The sequence below is a fragment of the Capra hircus genome, chromosome 24 (assembly GCF_001704415.2).
Source record: "Capra hircus breed San Clemente chromosome 24, ASM170441v1, whole genome shotgun sequence".
NCBI classification, from domain to species: Eukaryota; Metazoa; Chordata; class Mammalia; order Artiodactyla; family Bovidae; genus Capra; species Capra hircus.
In genome coordinates this window covers 43,646,142-43,667,551 of record NC_030831.1, presented here as the reverse complement: position 1 = coordinate 43,667,551, position 21,410 = coordinate 43,646,142, and the positions used below count along the sequence as shown (strand labels likewise).

General features: G+C 53.1%; 1 protein-coding gene across 1 annotated transcript in view; it reads right to left on the bottom strand.

The window, feature by feature from the left end:
* LDLRAD4 (low density lipoprotein receptor class A domain containing 4) overlaps positions 1-20,281 on the bottom strand; it is a 160,890-nt gene extending 140,609 nt beyond the window's left edge. Inside the window, 2 exon segments of the mRNA XM_018039377.1 lie at positions 11,373-11,434; positions 19,941-20,281. The gene's annotated coding sequence lies outside the window, so the exon portion shown is untranslated.

Sequence of the window (21,410 nt, the reverse complement as noted above, 5' to 3'; positions counted from 1 at the left end):
AACTCAGGATATGTATGGAAAGGTCTATTCTTAATTAGCTACGCTCATGAAGGACACTGTATAATTGAACAATGACAAATATGTATTCATTTCTGTCTTTACAGAATGTTTTTATACTCATCATTAAATTCAGGTGTGTCTCATGTTCTAAATATTCTCTCTTTAAAGAGCAGCAAGGCCCACTCTGAGGATGTGACTCCACGGAGTAAGGAAACTGTCCAGTCTTCAGCTTGGGTCCTTCCCTCACAGCTCCGGGGAGGACCAGCTGTCTGGCCTAGAAGAGGAGGCCCATTGTGGCCTCAGTGGTGCCTGCAAACGGCCCACGTGGAAGGAAGGCCAGCCTGCCCGGAATCACAGGCATGTTTCACCCCATCTGCATGGGCCTCGAAGGGGCTGCTATCAAGGTGATGAGCTCCTGGTCCCCAGGGAGATTCCATCTATGGATGAAGGGCTCTCCTCAGTCAAGTGACAAGACAGAGGGACTTCACGCCAATGGGCAGGTAACCACTCCTGTCCACTGAGAAAGAAGGTCAAAAAACACAGAGCAAGTCCTGGAGAGAAAGATATCTTTGCAGAGGGAAGGAAATCGTGGGAGAAAGAACAGCAGCAGCAAATACTCAGCTGAGTCCAAGATGCTACACGGAGAACCTCACATCTGCCACTACTGTCATGCACCCCTACACCCCAGCTGTGAACAAATGTGGTCAAGTTGCTGTAAAACTTTATGACCCAGCCAGAGTCCTGGGCAAAGAAGAGCTGAGAACATGCCTGTCCACAGGTGTCAAGGGCCGCCAGCTAGGAGGACCTATCTGCTGTTGGGCTTGAAAGAAGCTGAGGCAGCAGAGGGCACATTTACTAGCTGTGGCACAGGGGCCACTCAACAGCCAACCAGTGACCTTTGATCAAAATCAGCATGTGCTCTTAGAAGGTATCTGAAGATAAAATATAGCCTTTTCTCCTAGAGGGGAGGACAGAATGAATACCCCTTGAGTTGTGTGAGCGGCACACAGACAGGATACGTGGACAGAAATAAATGACAGATAAAGATGACAGAGATGATTGATAGATAGACAGAAGGTTGATATAAATAGATAATAACGATGATGTGGATATAAAGTCAGAAAACGATAAAGAAACACTGGGGAAAAAAATGAATGAAAAGCATATAACAATGTAGGACACACAGAACATACTAAGGCTTGCAGCTCCTTTTACCAAGGCCCTTACTCAGAGCTACAGCCATGGGACATTCACAACTAAACTTCATTTTACCCAACAGTCAGAAATTAGGAAGTTGCCATAGACTATGCATACTCTTTTGTTGAAGAAGATGTTATGGGATTGTGTAACACAAGCGCTCCAGGAAAACAACAGCGAGTTTCAGGAACACGCGGTCATCCTGATCTGAGGATAAAATGAGGAACTGCTACCCCTCTGGGGTCGTGGGTCTGTCTGGGGGTGAACACCACAGAGCTGCCCTTTCTGCACAAATTATGAGTCTCCTTCAGAGGGCATTTTCTGGGACCTTGTGTTACAGAGGTCAAAAGGCCACTGTTCTGGCCCAGTCCTTTCTCTGCCTGCCTTGGAACACCATTGCGCCCAGCCAGCTAAGGAAAGAGGAATACTTCTCTTGAGAGACCAAACCTGGGCCTCAGAAAAAGTCCAGAAGGAAAGATGATTGGCCTAAACACTGAATTAATGAAAAACAAATGTATCAACTTCAGGCTTCCACAAGGTGTAATTAGATCACAAATGCTTTTTAGAGACCTAGTAAAAGAAAGCAAAGGCAACTGTGAGAAAGTATTTAACCTTCAGGGCAAAACGGTCGAGTCCATATCCTGAACGTCCCTCTTCATGTTTAAACATCTGTTTGAAGTCAGACAGAGGAAGACAAACACTGTATGACCTCACTTACATGTGAAATCTAAAAAATACAACAAACAAGTGAATATAACAGAAAAAAAAGCAGGATCACCAATACAGAAAACAAACTAGTGGTCTGTTATCAGGGGCAACATAGGGGTGGGGGTGGGGGGGAGGTAAAAACTACTGGCTACAAGGATGTATTTATAGCACAAGGAACATAGCCAGTATTTTATAATAACTATAAATGGAGCGTACCCTTTAAAAATTACATAAGAAATTTTAAAATAAAAACAAGAGATGGTTTGGGACGATGGAGTTTCTTTTCTGGATATTAAGTGAACAACAAGGAGTAACAGCAGACACCGAAGCTTTCCCTCTTGCCAGCAAGCTTTCAGTCTTGCCAGCTGCTGCCCAGCCGGCACGTGTGCGCTAACCGTGACCCACTGTTGTCACCTGTCATCTGTGGCAGGGCTCCTGACCTCAGCAGTGCTGACACCTGGGGCTGGGTGACCATCCCTGCCCAGGAGGACAGCTGCAGGCTCCCTGGTCTCCACCCACCCAACGCCAGCCCCACCCCTGCCTCCCAGTTATGACAACCAAAGATGTCTTCCCCACACCGTCAGGTGTGCCCTGCGGGGAAGAGCGCCTCCATGGAGAACCCGTGCTGGAAAACACCCCACGCAGTGGCTGGTTTCTCAGATCGAGGGCCCGGGCTACACTCTGGACCGCAGAACACCATCCTGCAGTTGCCTGCCATGAACAGCTGGGTGGGTGGGTCAGGGCAAGTCCACCACCAGGAGGCCAGGCTGACGAAGGGGGCCATAAAGGAGCAAAGGCCGGCGAGGGACCCTCTGTGGCCATCAAAAGAAGGGCTAGGTCAGCTAGCACCTTCACACCAGGCTTCTGGGGATTGCTAAAAGGGAAAAGACTTTCGAAACAGCTTTTCCACAGGAACCCGGCCACCTCACCCTTTACCATTTAATTCACCGGCCGAAGACCCTTAGCGGCGTGTGCCCACTGGGCCTCCAGGCCTGCTCAGGTCCCCCCACCACCCCCACCCCCTCCACTTGGCGGCAGCACTTTTAACGGGAAGTGACTTGTGACAGCTCATAAACTGCTCTGAACACAAAGCAGCAGTTTGACCTCCGTTGTCAAAGGAGGTATTAACAAACTTGCACTTCTGAGTTCCCACACAGGCAATTTTCTCATCATTCTGACAAGAGAAATGTTTAAGGAAAACACAACAAACAGCTCTGAGATCTATGGGCGATGTTTCCAAGTAAGTGCACATGGCAAACAGCTGCGTGTCTCAGCGACCTCCTCACCCTGGGAGGCGCGCTGCGGCACAGGCGTGACACCTGGGCTCCCCACCCAGGCAGCCCCTCTCTTGACGCTTCCCATAGAGAAGAGAGGCTCCCTGCTGTGTGCCAGGGCACACCCCAGCTCACCCAGCTCCCTAGAGAAGTACCTGCAGGTGCCAGGCCACCAGAGGTGCTTGAGGCAGGTGGGACCTCGCTCACAGCAGCCCCACAGACTTGCTGTCCAAGGGTTCAAGCTCAGGGCTGCCGAGGAGATGCTGGCTGGTCCCTCCATCCCCAGGACCCTATTAATAGGCAAGTTCTGACAGCCCAGGCAGCACAGCAGTTTAGAAAGTGAGCAAAATGCCAAGACACAAAATCAACAGAAGAGCCTGATGCAACCACACGGAGAGGGTGCCAGGAGCAAGGACGGCCCCCCGCAGACCCTTCCCTCCAGAGCGCCCCCAAGCTGACTCACACACCAGCCCCCACATCGCAGCTTCTGTTTCCATATGACTCAGTGGTTGCCACACGCCTCACCATCACCCCAGGCTCTGCCCTGTGGGGTGTGGACTGAGTGCCCTGAGGACCGTGTGACAGGAGCGCACACACGTGTCTGCATCCACCATGAGGACCTCCTGATGCTTCAGATGACTGAGGGAAAAGGCCAGGCCTCGTCACTGGGACCCACCCAGGCCGGGTTTCCGCCCACGGCTGCAACACTGCCAGGGTCTGCTTAAGTGCAAGGTGGGCGCCAAAGGCCTCCTGAGGCCAGTCCTCCAGCCGGGACAGGGCTGGGGTGCTGCCAGGGTCCCCAGCACAGTAAACATCCACAGGGGGACGAATGCACATCTGCAGCTGAGCTTCAGCAATCACATCAGGCTTCGTCAAGCTTTATTCACGGGGAGCAGACTTACTCCATCCACATGCATGGTTCCCGCTGGAAGACCCATGTCCCCTCAGATGGTCCCATTTCCAGGGAAGCCCAAAGGAAGCATTCTTTTCGATTTCCCTTCTTTGGTCACCAAGGTTAAGTTTTCATACAAACACTAACTTAACTTGAAGACCGGTAAGAAAAGCACCCCACCTCCTCCTCAGCCTGAAATGCCACAACTCAGTGAAGCAATTGTAACATCTTAAAATGTAATAACCCCAAGGGACCAACACTGAGACTTCTCTAGCTATCCCCACCTTGGGGCGAAGCAGCTTACTAGCACAGGCTGGTGGTTCATTCATTCACTCAACTAACAAGTACCAGATAACGCCCTGGGAGGATGTCTGTATTAGGTACCAGCCATAACCGGGGAAAAGCACCCACAGACAGCTCTTGCGGGGAGAGGAGCACGTCATATCAGGGGCATCCGAGCACCTGGAGAAGGTGGGCACAGAAGTCAGGCTCTGTGCAAAGGTCAGACGGAGCTGGAGGGGCTCAGGCTGAATAAGAAACATGAACTGGCATTTCGCCGAGTGTGGCAAGGGCTCTGGAGTGGGGCACCTGCCTGTAAACCCTTCTGCTTGACTTCCCACTCGGGGCACTTTTCCTGGAAACTGGAAGAAGGCAGGAAAGGACCCAACCCGGTTCTCACTTCAGGGTGTTACAGGAGCGACTGCAGAGCATCAGGTCTTTAGCGACCTCACAAGGCCCCCAGGCACACGCGGGAAGGGCACTGCTGAGGCTGCAGGCACTGCTCAAGGTCAGTTCGTCGAGCAGGACGTGAGTTCTGCAGGGGACAAAAGTGAACCAGCGACAGGCTGGTCACAGTCGAGAGGGGGAACCAGTTGAGATGCTCTGCTCTTCTCTACATTCATCATTTGAAATTTTACCGTAATAAGAGGACGAAGATAAGCTGGAGGAAAAAACATAGCAGGGGCTGAACACAACACAAATATTGGATTCAGTCTAGGCTTCCCTGGTGACTCAGATGGTAAAGAATCTGCCTGCAATGCAGGAGACCATGGTTAGACCCCTGGGTTGGGAAGATCCTCTGGAGGAGGAAATCGCAACCCACTCCAGTATTCTTGCCTAGAGAAATCCCATGGACAGAGGACCCTGGCGGGCTACAGTCCATGGCGTCACAAAGAGTGGGACACGACTGAATGACTAAGCACTGGTAACAGAGAGGGTTTAGTAGGAGCAATGATGAGACCCAGCAAGTCTGTGTGCATTGCGCCTGTGATGCAAGTCACCGTGAGCTGATGCGGTGTCAGACACCAAAGTCAGGGAAGCTGGGTGAAGGGCAGGAGGACTCTGTGTAAACACACTCACTGCAATGTCACTAATAGAAAGTTTGTTTAAAAAGGCCGAGGCGTAATGGTAGAAAGGAGCGGGGATGTGGATTTTAAAACCCTGCAGACACGCTGATAACACAACCCATAATTCTCACTACCTCCTGGCTACTAAAAAGCTGCCCAGATTGGAACCTGAAAGTCTGTGTCGTGAGAATGGATGTGTTCCTAGTTACGATGTTTGGAGACCTGAGGTTTGCCTGGGTCTGCCTCCTCCTTGGTTTACTGTCAATGAATAAGCAGTTGCTGTTAGGAAAAATCATTAACAGCCTATAGATAAAAAGACATTATAGACTTTCAGGAACAAAGGCAACCTAACTTTTAAAATCTTGACATCATTTGTGACCTACCTGCAGGAATGTTCAACCCTAAGGCTAAGTGTGTGTGTTCTAAGTCGCTTCAGTTACATCCTACTCTTTTCAACCCCATGGACTGTAGCCCGCCAGGTTCCTCTGTCCATAGGATTCTCCAGGCAAGAATATGGGAGTGGGTTGCCACTTTCTCCTCCAGGGGATCTTCCCGACCCAGGGACTGAACCCACATCTCTCATATCTCCTGCATTGGCAGGCAGGTTCTTTACTACTAGTGCCACCTGGGAAGCCCCAAGGTTAAGTGGAAATGTTCTCATTTCCAAGTTGACTAACAGGATGTCAGAGGTGCAGAGTACCAGCGCCTGCGAACAAGCTGGCCTAACGCCACACTGGGAGAAGATGGCCCCCAGCACAGTGGCCCTCCAGCCCAGCTCCAGAGACGCCAACAGAAATGGGGATTCCATCTCCATGGGCCACGTTTCTTCACAGAACCGCGCTCACTCCTGTATCTACGCCAGCGGGTCAACAGCAGCCAGTCACACAGAGGGGCTGCAGCAAATGTGTTCTGCACCATGGACAGACTGAAGGGAAAACCTTACAGACACGTGACCGTGGATTTCTGCAAGTGGTTCAGAGGAGGGCGTCGGAGTACCCACATGTGTTCCAACACAAGGCTGCAGAAACACATGGATGTGGAAATTGAAGGTCCCTGGGCCAGCTTTCTGAACAGTCTGCTCTCAGTGGGCAAGGATGGAGCCTCAGACGACATGCAAGGTGGACTGACAGGCAACCCCAGATGACCTCAGGTGACCTCAGGCTGAGAGTCTGCAGAGAGAATGCAGGATTGTTCATGCTTTTAGATCAAAGCCAAATGGCGATTTGAGGGGAGAAGATGGAACCGTGATCCTGCGTGTGACTGTTTTCACATCTGAGGAGAAAGTCTGTGTACATGGACGCTCGGGGCACCGCTCTCCATGCAGAGTGAACCTCACCATAGCAACTCGTTCCTGCTTCCACGATGCTTAAAAAAGACACACATCACATCGTTTTCCACAGTTTTTCAGAAACTGACTTTTTGTTCCATGGCCCGAAGAAATCAAGTTCACTGGTGGTTTCCTTGTCATAAAAGTGATCACTGTAGCAAACAAGGAAAGGGTAAAAAGACAGGATTTCAAAATCATCCTTGGGCGATGCTGGATACATCCATTCTTAATGTCCTGGCCCATCCCCTGCAGGTGTTCTCCAGGGAAGCACAGTGCCTGCCTCGTTCCAACAGACTCCTGATGGAGGCAGAGTGGAACTCGGCCCTGAGACAGCCCGCCACCGCTGGAGGGGGCAGGACCACGGATGTGGGGTGACTCCCACCTCACCTGCAAGCATCCCTAGTGTCTGTGACACATCACACGGGCTGAAATCCATCACTGGAAATGAATCGCTGTGTTACTTGCCACTAACTGGAATTTGTCTTATTCAGGTTTTTTCCTTGTTCCACCTAAATAATTTTCATATCCTCCTGAATTTGAAATCTAAGGTGTGCTGTGTGTGCTAAGTCACTTCAGCTGTGTCTCTTTGTGACCCCATGGACTATAACCCACCACACTTCTCTGTCCATGGGATTCTCCAGGCAAGTATACTGGAGTGGGTTGCCACGCCCTCCTCCAGGGGATCTTCCCAACTCAGGGATCAAACCGGGGTCTCTTGTGTCTGCATTGACAGGTGGGTTCTTTACTGCTAGTGCCAACCTGGGAGGCCACACAACCCAAGAAGATGAATCTAACACCAGAATAAAAGCAGAGTCAGGTGTCTAGAGATAAGTCAAGCTCCCAGGGACCTGTTCAGGGCTTAGCCTTCTTTGACAAGATGGGAAAATGACTCACAGATTGTAACTTTGTCTACTTTGAACTCTTCCTGATCCCAAGGACAGAAGAAAGCAGCTGAGGAGAACCGAGGTTATAACAGACACTGAGTCTAAAGGGAGAAATCTCTGCCTATGATGATTTCAAGAACACTAACAAATCTGATGATCTTCCACAGTTTGATTCATTTGCTTGAAACAGGTAATTTTTCATTCACAAGCAGTTTATTTGGCAAGTGGATTAAACTGGGAGAGGAGGGAGGGCAAGAGCAGGTCATTTTGGGGAAAACAGTCAAATGAAAGTTAATGTAGATGAGAAAACACCTGGGGGTGAGGGGAGGGTGGTGTAGAGTTGAGCTGTGCCAGTGCCCCCTCGGCCCCCAGCCTGGGCTGTGCTTAAGCCTTTCTGATAGGTTGTAGAGGCCTGGCCTGACCCCTGGTGACTGTGGTGGACCCCCAGTGCCCCACCCCTCCCCCACCCCAGGAGTGACTGTCCTGCCGTGTCCTGGCTCCGGCCTGTGTTCCCTGGGTCCTATGCTTCCTGTCCTGGGCAGCAGAGGAAATCTGGACAGAGTCTGGGCAGGACACCCAACTGAAGCCTGAGTGAAGTGATTGATAGACACACAGCCCTGGGGAGAGGGATCTCGGTAGCAACCACAAAGCCCTGGGGGTGGAGCTGGACAGTGGGGAGCCCCAGGGGACAGCAGTCATGCCCCCAGGCCAGGCACAGCAGCCCAATCACCAGGCCCGGTTCACTCAGCCACTGGGCTGAAACCAGACTATGAGGAAGGGAGGTGAGTGGCTGGTCAGAGACCCCTGCATGAGCCCAGGGGAGGGACACACACTGAGCTACTGGTGACGGAGACAAGTGACCAGATTTAGGGCAGATTCTGAAGGCAGAACAAGCCCCTGAGCGGGGCGGGGGAGTCCAGGAGGGCTCCTGGTTGTGTGTCTGAATCACTGGGCGGAGAGAGGGGATCAGGACACGGCTCTAGTCACAGGCTTGGCGAGGACCACTGGCTAGTCAGGCCTGAGTGTGGAATCAGGGGCAAAGGTCTCCATGTAAATACAGAGCCCATTTCAATCCACGTGACGGAATTCTATGCTTTCCAGGCATGGGTGGGAGGTTCAGTAGTCAGAAACCCTCCCCACTGACTGAAGGTCAGACCCCTCAGATGTGGCCAGACCCCCAGGCCATGTTACCAAACACCCAACCACGTCTCATCATGAGGAGGTTGTCAGTAAAACCTCACCAGAATCAGTGACAAAGAACCACAGGAAGGAAGCTCAGATAAGGGGCGCTCAGTACCCCCACCAGCTCTCCAGGCTCTGCTCACTGACCACCTGCCCCTCCTCACCACAGTCCCAACTCCACCAACAGCAGAGAACATCCCAGCAACACAGAAGACAAGCACTCTGCTCAGCAAGGAGGGGCCATTTCCACACACTGTCCTTCAGGGTTAGGCCACCCCCAAATGCCACTGACCCTCCAAGATAGGTACTGATCCATAGGCCAACAGGACAGAAAGCACTTCCTTTGCACCAAAACCTCCAAGGGACACCTGGCCCGCACTGGCAGTTTAGTGGATGTCCAAGCAGGGAACGCAGGGGACCCTTTGGCCTTTGCCTCCATCACCAGCTCAGGACGCACCTGGACTTGGGGAGAAACAGCACCTCTGGGGCCTGCAAAGGAGAGCGCAGGAAGCTGCAGAGCAAGCCTGACTCTGCTTGCAGTCCAAGAAGGCGAAGGGACACATGGTGGCCACAGAAGAGGAGAACCCGAGGAGGAGTTGCCGAGGTCGAGGCGCAGAGGTGGCCAGGCACCGCGAGGGCTGGAGCAGCCTGATGTCACGGCTCAAACACTCCTCTGTTAAAAGGGGAGGCAGACCAGCAGTAACCCGCACCCACAGCTGAACAGACAGACACCAAGACAGCATCCAAGCCACAAGGGGAAAACCAGCTGGTCTGAAAGACACAGGACAAACGGGGGGATGTTGGCTCCATCGTGACCACCAGGTGACACTCCAGGTGTGCCAGGACCTGCTGTGATTTAAGTGCCACAAAGGGCCACCGGCACAGCGTCCTCTAACAAGGGAGGTGAGAGCACTGTCCCACATACCCTGCTGCACCCCACGTCTCTTTCTGACAACCACGGGGAAATGACTGTTCAGATCAGCCCTAAAGTAGCCTTGTACGTCTGAATTTGACTAGCATTTGCCCTAACCTCCCAAAATTATGCCTGTCCAGCCAGCAAGCTGCAAACCCTGGGTTCCTTCAGAAAACCACCCACCGTGAGGCCTGGATGACTGACTGCAGGGCACCTCTTCCCATCAGGTTTTGTACATTAAAATAAACTGTGATCTGAATCCCATATTCAGCTAACAGCTGCATTAGAAATTAATTACATTTCCACGTACATCTCATTATTTGTTTCTTAAAGCCAAGGATCATGAGATTAAACACTGTCTTTGAAGAGCTTGAAAAAGTTCAAGTGTTTTGCAAACAGAAGCCACTATTGTCACCATGTGAAAGTGACAAGCCTAACTCCCTGGTATGAGCTGTTTGGAGTACGAACGTTTAAGCATTTTGTGAAATGTGAACAAGTTCCAAGTCTTACAGCTCTGAGCTGGGGACAGAGCCTCCAGGGCAAACAACCAGGTGTGAAAACAGGTGGAAGGCAGGTGTCCCCACAGCCCCATTTTACCTGCTGGCTGATTTGGTTTTCAGCAAAGATGGGCAGAGCTCCGCAAGAGGCTCAGTCTGCAGACCTCCACCCAGCGCCAGGAAGTTAGAACCACCGAACTCTCCACCTCCAACAAGGACCGTGCCTCCCACCTCCGAGTCCCACCTCCACTCACACTCATCCCCTGAGCCCCCCTCCTCCCTCTACCATGCAGGTCACGGATCAACTGCCACTTCCTCCCAGCACCTGTGTCCCCTCCCCAGCAACGCCGTCCACCACCAGCCATGGGCACTGATGGGATCTGACCCTTGAAGCTCAACCACCAGGCACATTCTGCGCTGGCAGGACCCGACCCAGGCTTGCTCTGCTAGTGTTTCCCTGTGCCCTTCCCCACCAGGCACGGTAGAGCCAGAAACGCAGGAGCCACACAGTCACTGTGGACCCGCCCTCCTGCCACAGATGCCTGGACACGTGGTCCCAGGGCCAACAGTGGCCCCCGACTGTTCACACACATCCCGCTGTGATCAAGAGTGGGCAGCACACACACTGCCCAAGTGAACTGACCTATAACCCACACACATGACCGTGAGAGCGGAGCCCGTGCTCACAGTGCACGAAGGTCACGCTCAGGTCTGCGCCATGCAGACTCAGCGCACAGGGTTCCAGGGGCCCGGGACAGAGACCCCTCTCCCCGCCATTCGCCCTGCAAACCACTGTACAGCCACGTCTCAGCCCAAAGCCAGCCTCTCCCTGAAGTCTCCCCCCCGCTTGTCTGGAGCAGACCAAGTGCTCGGACGTCGCGGGGCCCCACTGAGGAGGAGGAGAGGGAGGGCGCGTGCGGTGGCCAGCGGTCAGAGCTGCAAGCCAGCAGCCTCGCCTCCGCCCCCGGTACACGCTCCTCCCAGACTAACGGCTCAGACCTGGAGCGTGGTCACAGCGGCCACTTCCGGTGCCCAGACTCAGACTCCTGGGTCTCCAGTCCTGGGGCAGGAGCGGTGTCCCCACCGCACAGGCTGCGCGCGCGCCCAAAATATTCGGTTCACTGGAAGCAGCTGCACTTCATCGAGGCTTACCGAGGCTGGACTCTCCCAGCTGGTCTGCGTGAGCTTTATACCTCGTCTGATCCTCTCCGAACCTAAGAAGCAGACAGAAGCTGTTTTAGGGAAGGGCGCGGCCGGCAGCAAAGAAAAGCAACCTCCTCCCCGCAAAACTTCCCTCCATACGATGCGTCCACCCAAGCGGCATCGGCCCACACTGGAGCCCTGGGGCCTCCGCGGAAGCCACTTCCTCAGGCACATAAGTGATTCCCGATTCCTAAACTCCAGAAAGTGAGCCACGTCAGAACAGGAAAACGGTGAAAGTTCACGCTCCGCGCTCAGCACAAGGGAGTCCATCAAATAAATGCTCCAAGCCACAGAGGGGCCAGCTTCACTTATCAGAAACAAAGGTTATCATTTCTCTGGACTAAATTTACTACCTACCTTACACAGTGAAGACTGTGTGTATATACTATTTTTACATTACTCTTCAGATGAAAATAAATAAATTCCAGGACCTCTGGTTTGGAAGTAAAAGACTGGCACTCATTTAAATACCAGTAGGATGGAAGCTAAGTTCCAAAGGCTTCAGTGTTATATCTTAAGAGCCCAAGTCACAGAAATACAATCGTCCAGCCAAGCCACCCAACTGTAACCTTAGCCACCCTTGAAATTCATGCTGAATTCTATCCAGAAGGCCCTTCTTTCCAACTGAGGAGCAGCCAGCCCCGCACACAGGGACCAGCAGCCTGGTCCGCGAACCACTGATACTAGCTCCTCAACGCCCCACACGGCTGCTCCCCCAGCCACCCCGCCCCCCACGGTCAGAGAGCTGGGTGGCCACCAGCTAGCCCTCTCACTTCCTGGGGTCCTCTGGCTCGCTACATCTCCAAGGCCTTGTCTGCCCCCCTCCCCAGGCCTTGTCCAGGGTGTGTTTGCACCTGGAAAGTGGAGTGTGGCTGCCTGCGTGGCCAGCAGGGTGGGGTGGGGAGTGCCAAGCAGGCAAGACAGCAGCCAAGGGGGCTCCCATAGGCTGGGCCCAGAGTGCCGCGGTCATCCACTCAAGCATCAGCACCCAGTGGGCCCGTGGCCTTTGCTCTCTGCTCACTGGGCTCACGTGCCAGCGCTCCCAAGCACCCACACCTGCCCCACACCACTGCACGAAGGTGCCTGTGACCAAAACAAGCTCGTTGGGGCCCAATTACCCCAAGACACAGGTGTTATGTCTTGTTCCCTCCAGCTGGTCCCTACCTTTCAACCAATCAGGCTGCCTTTTGCGGAAAACAAAACGGACTTCAGCTAACTGCGATGTACTGAGATAGTTTCCCTTGTCTGGGGTTTCCAGAGCAGCCGGCACCAACACCCTCTGGAGTCTGCACTCAGGACGGGCTCCAGCCTTGGCTGGAAGCAGAAATCTGCAGAAGTGTAGCGAAAGGGGCCATAGCAAGGCCCCCAACCCCACAGAGGACACCCAGCCCAGAGATCTAGCATCAGCCATCAAGTGAAACAGCAAGAAGATGAGTTTCATGTTGGCATCCTTGGGGGAAAGGCCAAGGAAGAGTCTGATCTCAGAAAGCGAGGGCTAAAAGCGAATAGGATGACTGAGGGGAACGTCACTCAGGTCCTCAGGCACCTGCTAACGGAGCCACCCTGGCCTCCTTGCTCCACCGCTGAGTCCACACTGCCCCCTGCCCCCGTCCCCGGTTAGGGTGAGGGGGGCAGGGAAAGATCAGACACAGCCTTTAGCCATAAAATCCCTAATTTTCTCTTTAAAATGTATTATTAGACTGTTTACTACCCTTAACCTGTCTGCCTAAGTTTAATTCAAATTTAAAATAGCACAAAGGTCTTATACCCCCCGTGGGGAGCACCCACTAACATCACGGCATCTGCCCACAGCAAACTCTCTTCACCTGTGGGTCACCGGATGCTACACTGATTTTCACAACAGAGGGATGGGATAGAGAATTTAAGCATACCATTTCATTGCCAAACTTGCAAAGATTTTTTTTTTATAACAATATTCAACACTGGCAAGGCTGCAGTCACCCCCATGTCCGTGTGCAGTGCCCCATCCTTTCTGGGGGCCCCTCTGAAAGTTCTCACACCCACCGGCTCCTCCTTGAGGAATCTGTCCAGAGGATGTAACCGGAATGTAACCGGAATGTCTGCTGCAGAATTATTTATAATAGGGAAAACTGCCAGCAGACTCAGTGTCCCAAAACAGGCTTAAGAAAATAACAATATAACCACAGGGTGGAATTTAATACTCATCAGCAGTGGTATTTTTGGAGAATATTTAAATTACATGAAAATATATTCAAGATGAATGTTAAAGTTTATAAAAAGTACGTAAGTTCGAAGCATGATTTTATAATCAATAAATAAGCCTGGAAAGAATCTACAAAACTGTTAATAGAGGTCATATCTAAAGGTAGTGGAATTATAGGTAATTTTAGTCATTTTTATTTTCTTCTTGTTTTTTTTAATCAGGAAAAAAAAGGATTTCAGAGACTAGGTCTGTGACGCTGATTTCAGTCAGGCCTGAATCTCTGGAATAAAAAGTCAGGTTCAAACAGAGTGTGGAGTCTGGTCTAGGGCCCTAGGGCCCCCACCACCTGACAGGAGGAACAGACAGGAACTCCTCCAGATAGGTGTGGCCTCCACCACAAATGGATGCCCATCCACCCCCATCCCAGGGACCTCACGAGACTGAGGCCCAACAGTGCCCACAGCTTGTGGGCACCACAGTACCTTCGTGGGGAACAGTACCACCCAGCCACTAGAGGGTATGAAAGGTCTAGAAATGTCTAGTCCCGCCTGCAGCCTTGGAAAAGTCTACCAAGGGCTGGGGGCCATCCTGCAGGCTTCAGACACCTGCACCTCCAGGGGCCTCACTTCAGGCCCCATAAGCTCAAACACTTGGGTCTATCCAGGATGGACACAAGAACGGCATGCAGACACGTGTGGTTGATTAACCCAACCCCGCACAAGGCACGACAGAGAATTTGAGAGCTGTGGTTATCTTTTCGCTTCACCCCACATTTGGGGACTAGCTGAGTTCTGCTGCACAGGGAGGGCCTGGACCACCTCAGCCCACCCCAAAGGCTTTGGGGGCCAGGAAAATAGGACTGGCCCCCAACAAACCCAGCCAGAGAACATCAGTGAGGCAGTCCCGTGGAGCCCCGCCCAACCCCAACTCTAAAAGCTGAGGCTGTGACCACAGGCAGGACAGGCTCAGGAGCTGGGGTTACAAATGAGGGGTGGGGAGGGACTTCCTTGTTGGTCCAGTAGCTAGGACTCCACACTCCAATGCAATTGATCAGGGAACCAGATCCCACCTGCCGCAACTAAGACCTGGTGCAGCCAAATAAATAAATAAGAAATAATTAAAAAAAAGAAAGAAGAAAAAAAAGAAGAATGAGGCCGGGAGGAGAGGCGTGAGTCAGATCCATGTAGGAAGGCAGGCAGGAAGGAGGAGCGCTGGGCCCTGCTCAGGTCACAGAGAGACTTGGTCCTGCTCCACTCTGACTGCCGAGAGTGGTCCCCAAAGAAGGCACAGCGTTTCTTCACGCCAGCATCTCAGGCTTCTTGCTGCCTGTGTGCCTGTGCGGGGGTTGAGGGGTGGCAGTGCCCACATCCTAGGGCTGATAGGGGATGAAATCAGCTAACAGGAGCTCTCAGGACACTAAGGACGGCCTGGCACCGAGGCGCTGCTACCTCCCCCACAACTTTGACCCCTGGCCACCGGAGCCCTTCCAAGCACAGCCTGGCCTCCCACCTTCAGAACTGGGGATTTCACTCTGGAAAAATTCCCTCTCAATTCTGTGCAGAGGTTGCTGGCCCCAGGGCCACTGACTGGCCACCAGGGGTCCAACCACTCCTAGGGAACCAAGGAGGCAGCACTGGGAACCTGCACTCTGCAATCCCAGGGGCAGGGCCGCACCCCACCATATGGATGGAAGGATATGGGTGGGGAGATTAGACAGAGCAGCCTTCCTTTGAAGAGAAAGTCTGGGTCCACTTAGGGATCATGTGGCTTACACGCACTTAGTTCTCAGCCAGGCCAGGCCTTGGATCCTGTCTGCACAGAGAAGGTCCTGCAAGTCCTTTGGCAGAGCCCCCACTTAGGAGCTAGCTTTGTAATAGGAGCAGTTGTCCCCACCAACAACTAGAGCAAGTCCATTAAGTTCATTACACCTGTCACGCTGCCAGCTGACTCTCCACATGCCAGGGATGAAAGTACACTGTGCCCAAGGAGTGCCACCAGCCCCCTCCCCTGGGTAGATGGCACCCTTATCTCAGGCAACCGATTCTTAACGTCTGCAGCTGCAGAAACAACGCAGCCGCAAACTTGGCTTCGAGACACCTGAGGACCCGAGTGGCTAAGAACGCAGTTCAGTGTCATGGGAAGCTGGACCCCGGGAGGAAGATGAGGAACCATGTCCCCTGATGCGAAGGAGAGTCGTGCGGGCTGGAGGAGAGTCGTGCGGGCCAGAGGCGCCCGCGAGGCAAAGCGTCACCGGGTCAGAAAAAATACAGAGCTGCTCCCTGGATCCTGTCGCCCTGCAGCCCTGCCGAAAATAAAAGCAAGAGACACACCCTTCTTGCTTCCAAAGCTAGTTGAAGAATTCCAGGCAGCGGGCGGAGGCTGTTCACGCACCCCCACGCACCCCCACGCACCCCACGCACTGCATAGCCTGCAGGCTGCCTGGTGCCCGGCCCCGCCCACCGCTCGCAGACAGCGGTAATTTCTTTTTCCCTGTCATGTAACGTTAGCAATCTGTCTGGAGCTTGGCAAGCACCAACTTGCACTGTCATATAAACTGTCTGACAAACTTAAAGTTTCATAAATGCTTCCCTTTTCCAGGAGACAATAAAGCATCATTAAAAAAAAAGTTGTCATTTCCTTTTCTGTTCCTTTTCTCTCTTCCTCTTCCAAAATAAAGGCCGGGTTTTGAGGGTGGGAGAAAGAATGAGAAAACAGAAAGCCAACCACAAAAGAACTCCCGCAAACAGAAAGGATCCCTCACCAGGATCCTTAACCTTGAAAGTCTCCACACTTTTCCAGTGCCAAGTGAATGAGCAGATAAATGAATGGGGGAGGGGCACCCCGGCTGTGGGTCTTGAGGGGTGCAGAACAAAATCTGCAAAACAAAAGTACGGTCATTAAAAATGAATAAAGGGTGTGGACAGCAGCCCCCACCCGCTTCTGCTCTTGGGGATTTGAGCCAGACACTCCGCGTCCTCATTAAGTGGTGTCTGGCAGGCTGCCGGGTTTTAGTGGGTTCTGGGAATGCCAATATATTAACCAGAGGACTCTTTGCAAACCCTTTAGAGTTTTTATTCTAGAAAAGTCAACCATTTGGCACAGAACAGCCTTATTTTTGTCCGGGAAAGCTCTCTGCTGCCAATCAAGGGAGAAATTATAGCTATGTTCTTCGTAATTTCCAAGACTTATCTGGAAAACAAGCTTGGGGGAAAGAAAAGTCCTTACAAAAACAGCTTAAAAGGCCAAAGTACCATTTTTAGTGGAAATTCAAAGAAAAGCAATCCATACTCAAATCACACAGATAGGACACAACACAAGCATTCTTTTCACATCCTCCTATGGTAGCGAGAAAAACACTATCACTTTGAATTACAAACCCAATTATTTCTACAGCAATTAATACAGGTGCTCACTTGTGTCCCCTACTTGCCTAAAAACTAATAATGTCACCAAAATTTCCCTAAGATGTGGCAAGTCTTGTGGCCTAAAGTTTCAGACGGAGGCAGAAGCTATACATTGCTATTAAAAACTGAAGCTTCACCTTCCTTCACACCCAGGGTACAAGGTCACAGTATAATTCCAGACTAACACATACCACGAAGGCATAAAGTCACTCTGACATCAGAAGACTGGCTTTCCGGAGAATGTCCTGAGACCCCTGAAAGTAGGGGGTGGAAGCAGGGAGAGAGGGCTACTGGGGGGCACTCCACACCATTCTGTACTGCTCACCATAATCCATATGAAGTACATTAATTAAATGTTTCTAAAAATTTTGCAGGTTAACATGGAAAGATCATTTCATTTATTTTTTCTGTACTAACTCTCACCTCAAAGAACAGACACCTCACAGAAACATCATAAGCCCAGATGCAGAAGAAAGATGGAAAAAAAACTTGCAAGGGCCACCAGGAAGACCCAACCAGTCATGGGTGCCACTGACCATGCCCCACACCCTGAGTACCTCCTGCCCAGACCATGAGGGTGACTGCACAGGGATCCAGACAAGCTCAGGGGTCTCTGCTGGGCCACAGGCCGGGAACCACAGCGCCCAAGATGCTAACTCACTGTCACTTCCCTAGGCTCCCCTGTCCAGTTGGGAGGTGCCCTTCCAGCAGCCCCAAGGAACAACCCATCGCATCCCACGAGCCACCGGTTGCTCTGCTAGGCCACTAAGTCAACCAGGACTGCAGCCCAGGACTGTAAACACCTCTGCAGGCGGGTGGATACTGCTCTCAGTGCCAGGCAAGAAAACTATTCTTAGAGCACTGTCAGCAGTCTGGGGGGAGGGGGGGTGGGTAATGAAATTTGTCTGTATATGTATATACTCTGGCAAGTGGGGGTGGGAGACTCTGACTTTCAAACAATAGGCCACCAAATTGGCACAAAATCCTTTAGTAAGCAGGTGCCACAGGCCAGGTTCCTCTGCAAGACCGTGGTCATGCAAACAGCCCCAGAGAGGATTCGAGAGACAGCCCTAAAAGCCTGCTAGGGACAGGTTTCTCCATCGTAAATACAAGCCTTCACCAACTAGAAGACTCCACCAACAGCCAAGACTTCCAGGGTAACAGCAAGATATGAAGAAATTGGGGGTGGGGGGCGGGGGCGGCTTTTAAAACAAGGTAAGAAGGCAGCACTAAGTCTGCAGCAGCAAATCCCTCACTGGCATTTACAATCTCAGGCCTATTTCCTAACAATGTGTTCAGTGTCAATAGCAAAGGGAAGCTCTTAAAAGAATTAAGCTCTAAGAGATCATGAGGAATATACCCTGTGTTTCAAAAAGCACTTCTTTGCAAGGACCATTAAAGGGCACCCATCCAAGGGTTGACAGGAAACCAAATATTATAATTCAATACATGTACATGGATAAGATCCACTCCTTAGTCCATGGAATGACTCAAAATTGACATTACGACCCTTCACTGAACATAAAGAACATGTTCCAAGATTACTGTGCAGAGTCCAACGGCAGCTGTGCAGAGGAGACAGCACACACAGTATAAGCCCTGGAAAGACTAAACCCTCCTATGAAAACGCAGACCTGACTGGACACCCTGGCAGTTTCTCCGTGCAGGGTCACCAGGACCATTGTGCCACTCCAGGGGACCCGGACTGGAGACCACCCTTAGGGTCAGCCCAACAGGCAGAAGGGCTATTTTCAAAGGAATCTTCCTTTTAAAGAAAGAGATGCACCAGTCTTCAAGCCAGCCACCTCCACTGCAAGAAGCCTACTAACACCAGCTCCAGGACCAACTCTGTGCCGCTCACTTCCCTCATCCCACAATGCCCACACACAGTAGGGCACCCAAAAATACTCATCACAGTCATAACCCACATTTAGAACGCAGCACCGAACTACAAGCCAGGGGTCTAGAGATGTGAAGCTACCAAAGTAATAAGAGAGAAAGAGAAGAAAATAGATGGGACACAGAGGAAGAGAAATAAGCAAATCAAAAATATCCAATTTCAGCTAATTAAAAGAGTCTACGGGGAAAACAAAACTTAAGCTACTGAATCCACCGCATTCACGGACACTCCTGCGCCTGGTGAGTTCCCGGCTGTGCAAAAACCCTCCCGGGTTCACTCGGCAAGCGGCCGAACCCCTACCTTCTCCAGGTGCCCCCCACCTGTCGCGGTCCTCGTTGTCTTCCTAAACCCCCTTGCCCCCCGCCTCATCGGAAGCCTCTTCCTTTTCCAATTAGGAAAAAAAGTTTAAAACCAAGCTGATGCTCTGGGGGCCAGCACGGCGAGCGGCCCAGCACCCAGCTTACCCGGCGCGCCCAGCCCCGGGGCAGCGGGCGAGATCCCGGGAGGGGTCCCGCGCGCGGCGCCCCGCAGACCGCACGACAAAGCGGGGCGGCCGGGCTGGGTGCTCGTCGCTTCCTGTTTATTCCGCCGCGAGGGTCACAGAAATCCTGCCCACGCCCGCTTCTTGCGGGCTCCGGGCGCAGCCTAGGGGCCAGTGGCGCCCGGACCAGCAGGAGCCCCTGCATCCGGCGCCCGGCGCAGCGCGCTCAACACCCGGAAGCGCGGGGTCCAGGGTCCTCCCGCCCCGCAAACTCGGGCAGGTCCCACACAACCTGCCCGCGGACCCCGCCTCCCCAACCCCGCCGCGGCGGCGCACAACCGCGCGGGGCACCAGGAAGCCGACGGCTCGGCGGGGGCCGCCGTCCCGCGCCCGCCCCCGGCAGCGCCGGACGCCGCCGTGCCCAGCGCGACCCTGGAGAGGGCGCCGACGGCGGGGATCGAGGACATCCCGTTCCAGCGTCCCGTCCTCCCGCCCGCGCCTCCGCCCCGAACTTCGCCGGACGCCGCAGCAGCGGGTCAGCCTTTACCTGCGGCCGCGACTCTGGAGTGAGGCGGCAGGCGCCCGGGGTCGGCGGGGGAGGGCGAGATGCTTTAAGGGCCCGGATCGGCCCGGACTCCCCGCGCTCCCCGCCCCCTTCCACGCTCCCGGGACGCGCAGTCGGCCTGGCGGCGGCGGCTCCTCCCCAGCCCGCAGGGGATCCCCGGCCTCGCTGGCGGGTCCGCAGCGCCGGGCGGGGAAGCGGGAGACAGTACCGTCTCCGCCTCCACGCCGTCTGTCTCCTGCCGGCCCGCTCGCCGCGGCCGCGTGTGCCTCGCGGTCCGCCGGCCTCTCCACCCTCCCCATCCCCCTCCTAGCGGGACCGGCGGCGGCCGGGCGGGGCGGGGGCGGGCTGGGCCGTCCGGACCCCGAGCGGGCAGCGCCGACCTCCGCGGACTGCGGCCACAGTGCAGGGAGAGCGGGCGGCCAGGCCGCGGGACCCCCGGCTGCGCACGAGGCTCGGCTCGGCCTGGCGGGGCGCGCGCCCACCGCCGGCCGGACGGGGAACTCCATCCAGGAGCCGGAGAAGGCAGCGGGAGCCGCGCACGCCTCTGGTAACCTGTCTTCCCACACAGGCCCAGACGCACAGTAGGGCTGCAGGACCCTTAGTAGGGCTGATAAATCCTCCTGTTCGCCCGGTCAACCCCTTCGCAGACATGAAGGACTTCCCACGGCATCCCTTTCTCCTTGGAGGGCCTACATTTCTCCTCCTCTGAAGGCCTTTGGGACTTGAACTCCACCTGAGTGTGGACAGCACAGTTGTCTTTCAGAAGTACTAGCTTTCACACCCACTAACCTGACCCATGTTTGATCGAGATTTGGTTATTGCCACAGCACCCGGGCATTTTAACCCAGCTTTATTACAGCCACGAAAATTAGCCACTCACCTAGAGTCAGACATTCTGGACTGTGAAGTCAAGTGGACCTTAGGAAACATTATTAGGAACTAAGCTAGTGGAGGTGATGGAATTCCAGCTGAGCTGTTTCAAATCCTAAAAGATGATGCTGTGAAAGAGCTGCAATCAATATACTGGCAAATTTAGAAAACTCAGCAGTGGCCACAGGACTGGAAAAGGTCAGTTTTCATTCCAGTCCCAAAGATGGGTAATGCCAAAGAATGTACAAACTACTGCACAATTGCATCCATTTCACACGCTAGCAAAGTAATGCTCAAAATTCTCCAAGCTAGGCTTCAACAGTACATGAACTGAGAACTTCCAGATGTTTAGGCTGGATTTAGAAAAGGCAGAGGAACCAGAGATCAAATTGCCAGCATCCACTGGATCATAAAAAAAGCAAGGGAATTCCAGAAAAACATCTACTTCTGCTTCATTGACCTACACAAAAGCCTTTGACTGTGTGGATCACAACAAACTGGAGAATTCTTAAAGAGATAGGAATACCAGACCACCTTACCTGCCTCCTCAGAAACCTGTGTGCAGGTCAAGAAGCAACAGTT